Raw genomic sequence first — 8397 nt, 5'->3', positions numbered from 1 at the left:
GGTAGTTTGTCGATGTAAACATTTTCATAATGTAATTTTACTTTTTTCACACTAAAACATAGAGGAAAGTTTGGAGTTGACACCATTTATATATATTATTATGACATTATTTTACTGGTTCAGCCCACTTCAGATTAAATGTAGCTGAATGTGGCCCCTGAACTGAATGAGTTTGCCAGCCCTGGTTTACATGCTCACTAATAATCTGACAGCTACAGAAATCAAACAATGACTGGAGTACTGGTGTGCATGTAAACAGACTCCGTGTGTGGTGGTAGTGGTCTGACAGGCACCGCAACTTTACCAATACTTTTTTGGCCCTCGACATTTTTTTTTCCTCAACTAAGCTAGTGGGCCACAAATCTACCTGTCTGAAGTCCATGTCTTTGCCAGCCCCTAAACAAAGGCTTTCATCCATTAGTGTTTATCAAATAACTAGATTAGAGTTAATGGTGACATTTATTAGCAGTTGTCTTAGCTGCCATTCAAGCATGACTTTGAAAACGGACAATCTGGTGATACGATACAAATCACAATACTAGGATCACGGTACAATACATTGCAATATATCACGATACTGCTAAAAAGGCAACTTTTTGTTTGTTTCTCTTTTTTTAAATGATTATTTCCTTGAAGAATTGAATTCCACCATAAATCGGCACAAATACTAAACACATTTTTATTTGATCCCAACAGGATCTAATGTTTGATCATAAAATGTTCAAACTGTGTTCAAACTGAAATTCTGTTTTACAGACATTCCAGTTTCAGATCCTGTTTAAATGTTCAGATTCTATTAGTTCACAACTAACATCAGAACAGGATTTGAGTTCAATCCCAACAAAGGAACTAATATTATTTAATAAAGGAGTGTTAAATAAGAATAAATAAAACAAACAAAAAACAAAAATGAACCTCCACAATGTCTGCATTTGAATAAATACCTACAAATATCAATACAGTACTTTTTAATATCAATACCGTGAAATTAAATATCGCAATATATTGCAGAAGTGATATTTTCTTCCAGCCCTAGAAAAGGCCCAGTTGTCTGTGCCCTGCTGTCACCTTTGTGAGCTTCTGTCTTAAATGTGTCTCATCAGTGTCGAATTTGTACACATGACTCACATCAGAATTCTGCTTAAATCCTTCTATCATGAGACCCAGAAACTATGTGTTTATTTCAGATATTAACATATTCCCAATTAGATAATACTAAGAAGACATTTCTTATATATTTATTTATATAGCACCTTTCATAGGAAGTTTAAAACTATTCAAGTTTTTTGTAAAACTAATAAACTAAGTAACATTGAAATCTGTGGAGTAATAATGGAATAACAAAATAGCCAAATCAATACAAATAAAGTTTAAAGTAGAGCTGTTTCCCTATTGACCACTGACACACACACACACACACACACACACACACACACACACACACACACACACCCATCACTCCTCTGGTTCTGCACACACACTTTTGGTTCCATCTACTTTGGCCCACACAATCCAATTGTATGCCATTATCCACCTGTAGAATATGTCCATAATCTGTATATTATATCTGTGCCACTCAAATATATCCATTTATTATGTCTATTAACACATTCATTGTACTTTACTACTGTATATTATAATCTGTTTATTCAGTCAGACAATATATTTGTATCACCCCAACAATCTACTCTGTATATTTATGTACATACTGTTGCTATATCTACTGATTGCATTTCTGGTTAGATGCCAAATTGGATTTCATTACCTGCTACAGGCGTTATGAAAATAAAGTTGGATCTAATCTAATCTACTCTACTCTACTCTACTCTACTCTACTCTACTCTACTCTAATCTAATCAAATCTAAAGAGGTGAGTTTTCGAAGGGACTTCTATAAAAACTGTGTCTAAGTTTCCTGATTTCCAGCAGGGCATTTGACTGATGAGGGGCTCTGTCAGCCTTAGTGAGTAAAGCAGGGTCTGGTCTGGTCTGGTCTGGTCTGGTCTGGCCTGGCCTGGCCTGGCCTGGCCTGGTCTGGCCTGGCCTGGCCTGGCCTGGTCTGGTCTGGCCTGGCCTGGCCTGGTCTGGTCTGGTCTGGTCTGGCCTGGCCTAGGAACTTAGACCAGTTCAATGTATGAAAAGCAGCTGACATTTGTCATTATGGCAAGTTGTGTCAAATTAAAGTTTTCTACCATGAGCAACCTTTGAAAATAAAGTTTCAAATTATTAACATAATCCAACTAAAGATCAAATTACATTTAAATGAGGAATAAAGCTGCTGAATGTGCTCATCCCACTAATTAGAATTAACGACAATGCCCACCAGATAAGTCTGGTAACCTGTTAAACCCAACTGAAGTCTGTGTTCCACAGAGCTGACAGACAGCTGGTGTCCTCTGTTCACCAAACGGCATTACCATGTACAGGCAGAACCAATCAGGGGCCCCAGATTTAAAAACATCTCTCTTAGACTGGAGAGGGAACAGCGCAGGCCTAGGGACATTTTAACAAATCCAGTTTTGTGGTCTGCTAAGCACAGGATAACAATCTGTTTTCATAACACAAGTTGTTTTATAAAAATCAGTCCAAAAATAAATGAAGCCATCAGATTTTTGTCCCAAACACATGATGAACTGTTTGAATCCGAGCTCAGCTCCACAATCCCAGCTTCTAACCTGTAGTCCAGCTGCCTCTGCAAACAGAGGCACTTATCAGGATTTACTCTGTTAAGAATGCAGCGGTTCTTGGCCGATACCGACACCAATATCTAAAATGACATTTTGGCCAGTATCCAATACCAATAGTAGTAATGTTAATTAATGTTTCTACATTTAGTTTTTGTTGTTGTTTATCCTTCCTGATCAAAGACATTTTATTACAGAATAAACACATAAACAGTTCTCATTTTAAAATCTTTCTGTCCATCACCTGAATGAACATAGGTTCAAACCAAGGTTATAATAGTTTTGGATTTTTAATTATAGTTTAGTTTTAATTAGTTTTGACTTTTTTTTCTCTTATTCAGTTAGTTCTAATTAGTTTTTAGAGCAGGTTTGTTAGTTTTTATTAGTTATCATTTTTTTTCTGAATGCTTCGTTTTAGTTTAGTTTAGTTTAGTTTTAATATTAGTTTGAGTTATTTCATATATTTTATCTTCCTCATCATCCTATTCAAAGAAATTAGTGAGGCATGGATATGGGTTACCCTGGACACTTTATTTGGCGGTCGGGTTAGGGCGGCTCATGGACTGAGCAGAGACACAATGTACCGTACAATGTATAAATTCCCTATAGCAGGTTGAGGGGGGGTGCAATCCATACACAACGTCACTTACATGAAACAATGCGAAGATGTGCAAAGCATGAGAGGAGATGCACAAAGCAGCCAGCAGTTAAACCAGATAGAAACATATATAACCAGCTAACCAGCAGTTAAACCAGATAGAAACAAATATAAACCAGCTAACCAGAAGTTAAAGCAGATAGAAACATATATAACCAGCTAACCAGCAGTTAAAGCAGATAGAAACATATATAACCAGCTAACCAGCAGTTAAAGCAGATAGAAACATATATAACCAGCTAACCAGCAGTTAAAGCAGATAGAAACATATATAAACCAGCTAACCAGAAGTTAAAGCAGATAGAAACATATATAAACCAGCTAACCAGCAGTTAAAGCAGACAGAAACATATATAAACCAGCTAACCAGCAGTTAAAGCAGATAGAAACATATATAAACCAGCTAACCAGCAGTTTAACCAGATAGAAACATATATAAACCAGCTAACCAGCAGTTAAAGCAGATAGAAACATATATAAACCAGCTAACCAGCAGTTAAAGCAGATAGAAACATATATAAACCAGCTAACCAGCAGTTAAAGCAGACAGAAACATATATAAACCAGCTACCCAGCAGTTAAAGCAGACAGAAACATATATAACCAGCTAACCAGCAGTTAAAGCAGATAGAAACATATATAAACCAGCTAACCAGCAGTTAAAGCAGATAAAAACATATATAAACCAGCTAACCAGCAGTTAAAGCAGATAAAAACATATATAACCAGCTAACCAGCAGTTAAAGCAGACAGAAACATATATAAACCAGCTAACCAGCAGTTAAAGCAGACAGAAACATATATAAACCAGCTAACCAGCAGTTAAAGCAGATAGAAACAAATATAAACCAGCTAACCAGCAGTTAAAGCAGATAGGAACATATATAAACCAGCTAACCAGCAGTTAAAGCAGATAGAAACATATATAAACCAGCTAACCAGCAGTTAAAGCAGATAGAAACAAATATAAACCAGCTAACCAGCAGTTAAAGCAGATAGGAACATATATAAACCAGCTAACCAGCAGTTAAAGCAGACAGAAACATATATAACCAGCTAACCAGCAGTTAAAGCAGACAGAAACATATATAAACCAGCTAACCAGCAGTTAAAGCAGATAGAAACATATATAAACCAGCTAACCAGCAGTTAAAGCAGATAGAAACAAATATAAACCAGCTAACCAGAAGTTAAAGCAGATAGAAACATATATAAACCAGCAAACCAGAAGTTAAAGCAGATAGAAACATATATAAACCAGCTAACCAGCAGTTAAAGCAGACAGAAACATATATAAACCAGCTAACCAGCAGTTAAAGCAGACAGAAACATATATAAACCAGCTAACCAGCAGTTAAAGCAGATAGAAACATATATAAACCAGCTAACCAGCAGTTTAACCAGATAGAAACATATATAACCAGCTAACCAGCAGTTAAAGCAGATAGAAACATATATAAACCAGCTAACCAGAAGTTAAAGCAGACAGAAACATATATAAACCAGCTAACCAGCAGTTAAAGCAGACAGAAACATATATAAACCAGCTACCCAGCAGTTAAAGCAGACAGAAACATATATAACCAGCTAACCAGCAGTTAAAGCAGATAGAAACATATATAAACCAGCTAACCAGCAGTTAAAGCAGATAAAAACATATATAAACCAGCTAACCAGCAGTTAAAGCAGATAAAAACATATATAACCAGCTAACCAGCAGTTAAAGCAGACAGAAACATATATAAACCAGCTAACCAGCAGTTAAAGCAGATAGAAACATATATAAACCAGCTAACCAGCAGTTAAAGCAGACAGAAACATATATAAACCAGCTAACCAGCAGTTAAAGCAGACAGAAACATATATAAACCAGCTAACCAGCAGTTAAAGCAGATAGGAACATATATAAACCAGCTAACCAGCAGTTAAAGCAGACAGAAACATATATAAACCAGCTAACCAGCAGTTAAAGCAGATAGGAACATATATAAACCAGCTAACCAGCAGTTAAAGCAGACAGAAACATATATAAACCACTTATAAACATATATAACCCAGTTCCTCATCAGTAAACCACACCTTAGCAGATCTCTCATCTCTTAATTATCTCCAGTTCCATTATTAGCCAACTTTGCTTCAGTTCAGTTCAGCTAGCTGTTGCTAGTAACATCAAACGTTTTTGAACATTCTAACAGGTTCCATACCTCTGTAATTGGATTAGTTTTCATCCTCCTCTTTTCTCCTCTTCTAAACTGTGCAGTTCAGGCCTTGGAAGGCCTTTTCATGGTGATAAACTCTCCAGTTTTAACCTGGATGCTAGTTCAACACTGACTCTGTCCTTTAGCTCTGCTCTGTCTCTGTCACTCACGCGCACACACACGGTACGCCAAAAAAAAAAAAAAAACCCGACCCATGTATCACTGAAGTAAACCCCAGACAGGACTGTGCTGCTTTGTCCCAGCTTTAGTCTGTATGTTCCAGGTAGAGTGGGGACCAGAAGACCACTGGAAACCACCAGTGAGCAGACATGACAGACTGTGAAGTGTCGTATGGTGTCACCAGCTCAAACTGCTGGAGCCAAATAAATTAATTTGACATCAATCCGACATTGACAAAGATGAAAACGAAGGGAATTGTATCCATAATTTTTATACGTTTTAGTTAGTTTTGTAAGTTCACGATACAATTTCAGTTAGTTATCGTTTTTTTCTTTTAATTAGAGTTTTTATTAATTTCAGTTAACGAAAATGTTTTTTCAATTTTAGTTTTCGTCATTTCGTTCGTTTTCGTTAACGATAATAACCTTGGTTCAAACTATAAATCCATGAAAAAGTCTAACCTTTTCATGCACAGTGGTCACCCCAGTGGTCACCCCAGTGGTCACTCCAGTGGACAGTTCTTCTCCAGCTGTTCTCTTGTATATTGGGTTGTTTTAGTTCCATATCAGCCAACACAGTGGACACTTATGCACCATCCTACACAATTACTGGAACTGTGCTGTTCTTGATAAACCTGATCTGCAGTGATATGTTTGACTATAAATCAATTGCTAGTTATTATTAGACTGTAATTAACAGTTTTCTTAAAAAAAAAGGTTGTTTTAGTTTATTATATCCATGACGTAGGTAATAACTAATATGAGAATATGTTCAAATGTGAGAAAACATCAGATGAGCTGCATTAAAATGCTTTTATTTCATAGTTTTCACACAGTTTATCACTCTGATATTGCGTTTTAAATACGTTTCTTTGCTTCATAAAATTAAACCCATGGTGTCCAGCTGAGTGGACATTTTTGTAACTCCATGAAAAATAAGTTCATAAAAAAAACTTTCAATCACATTGTTGGTTTCATGTCTAAAGAGGATTTTTTTTCTGTCTAGTTTTGGTTGTTGGGAGTCTGATGTTTGTTTCCTGTGCTGAAAAACGTCTTCAATTGAACAAATATTGTATATTTTCCTTCACACCAGAAAAATCAATAAATATATATTGATTTAAAAAGAAGAATAAAAACACTCAGGACAAAAATCTCAACTAAGGTTGTCATAATTCATGCATGAAAGAGTTAAAATAACACGACACATCAATATCTGACACTGCCATAGGCAAAAAGACAATAATAATAGAATCAACGTCACCTGATTCTGTTGTTTGGATGATACACTGGCACATCTCTACTCTATATGTATGTGGTTTTATAGGTGGAGTAACCCACATCCACAACATGCTCCAATATATTTGTTAAAGACGACATGTTGTGTTTCCAAATGTAGTTGTCTATAATGGCATTTTACCTGCCCCAGCAAAATCCTCAGTGTTTGAGTTCTGCTGGATTTGGGGGCGAGCCTTCATTTGTTTCAGCTACGACCCTTATAGTGATCAGAGATCTGCTTTATAATCAGTTCCTTCTTTTATTTGAACAAAAACTGCAAGTTATCATTTATATCACATCAACCCAGTGCAGTTTGTGTTTACAGAGCTTAGAAAAACAGAAACGCACTTTTCATGTTTGTGCTGTCATGTCTGATGCCACTAAAAGGCTGTTTTTGGATAGCTGTATGAGTAGAGTAAAACTATGGTTAGGCTTATACCACACTGCATGAGATGAGCACAAAAAGTCATTCTCTTAAATGTCTTTATCATAATGGGCCTGATTAGCTGTTATGAGACTAACGTGATAACTGAAACCAAGAAAAATGATAAAGGACTTCAATTACATCCATAAGTTTTTCAGCCGTTGTTTGTTTATGTCCACCAAATCTGATCCAATCCCACCTACACAGTTCTAATGAGCAACTCTGAGCATTCCAGTTCTGACAGGATATTAGTTTATGTTACAACACCAATTTATCTAAATTAAAGGGGTTTGTGTTTTGCTTCAGGTACCATTTAGACAGTAAATATAATAAAGTCTAGTCCAAAATTAAATTTCAAAGTTTTCCAGAGAGCAAAACACTACACAGAGACAGATAAACCACTGACACAGGGTTTTAGGACTTCTCACAGGTTATCACCGAATTAAAATAACTGACATTTTCTCATTTGTAAAGAATGTAACTTATTACATCGGAGCAGCGGGTTCCTCTGCAATCAGTGTTTTTGAAATCAGGATAGCATGTCAGTCTGTGTTTAGGTTGAGTGTAATGAAACATAGCATCATCAGCATGTTCATTCACAAGTGGAGTGACGGAGCTTTTCAGCTGGTTCTCATTAAATGATGACAGTGCTAAATAAATGTCATTTATGCTCGAATGGGTATTGATTTACTTCATTGGAAATGATACTATATAATCACTAATCCAGTGCAGATGAAAACAGTAGCAGACTGAACGGTAGCAGTGGAAGGCTTGTCATACTGACACTACCTCATTGAAAGTGATCTTGTTGTTTTTCATCCTCTGGGCCAAACTCTTCCACGTCTTCCCGAAAAACTGCTGGTGTCTCCTATCAAAAAGGGTGACTCGCAGCTGGTAGGTCACTTCCTGTTGACCCTCAGAGACCTCCTATGTGTGTGAAAGAAACAGTAGAAAAAGGACATTACTATCATTGAGGACAT

The sequence above is a fragment of the Sphaeramia orbicularis genome, unplaced genomic scaffold, assembly GCF_902148855.1.
Source record: "Sphaeramia orbicularis unplaced genomic scaffold, fSphaOr1.1, whole genome shotgun sequence".
In the NCBI taxonomy this organism is placed as follows: Eukaryota; Metazoa; Chordata; class Actinopteri; order Kurtiformes; family Apogonidae; genus Sphaeramia; species Sphaeramia orbicularis.
The sequence above is the reverse complement of the archived record's forward strand: the minus strand, read 5'-3'. Positions refer to the sequence as shown.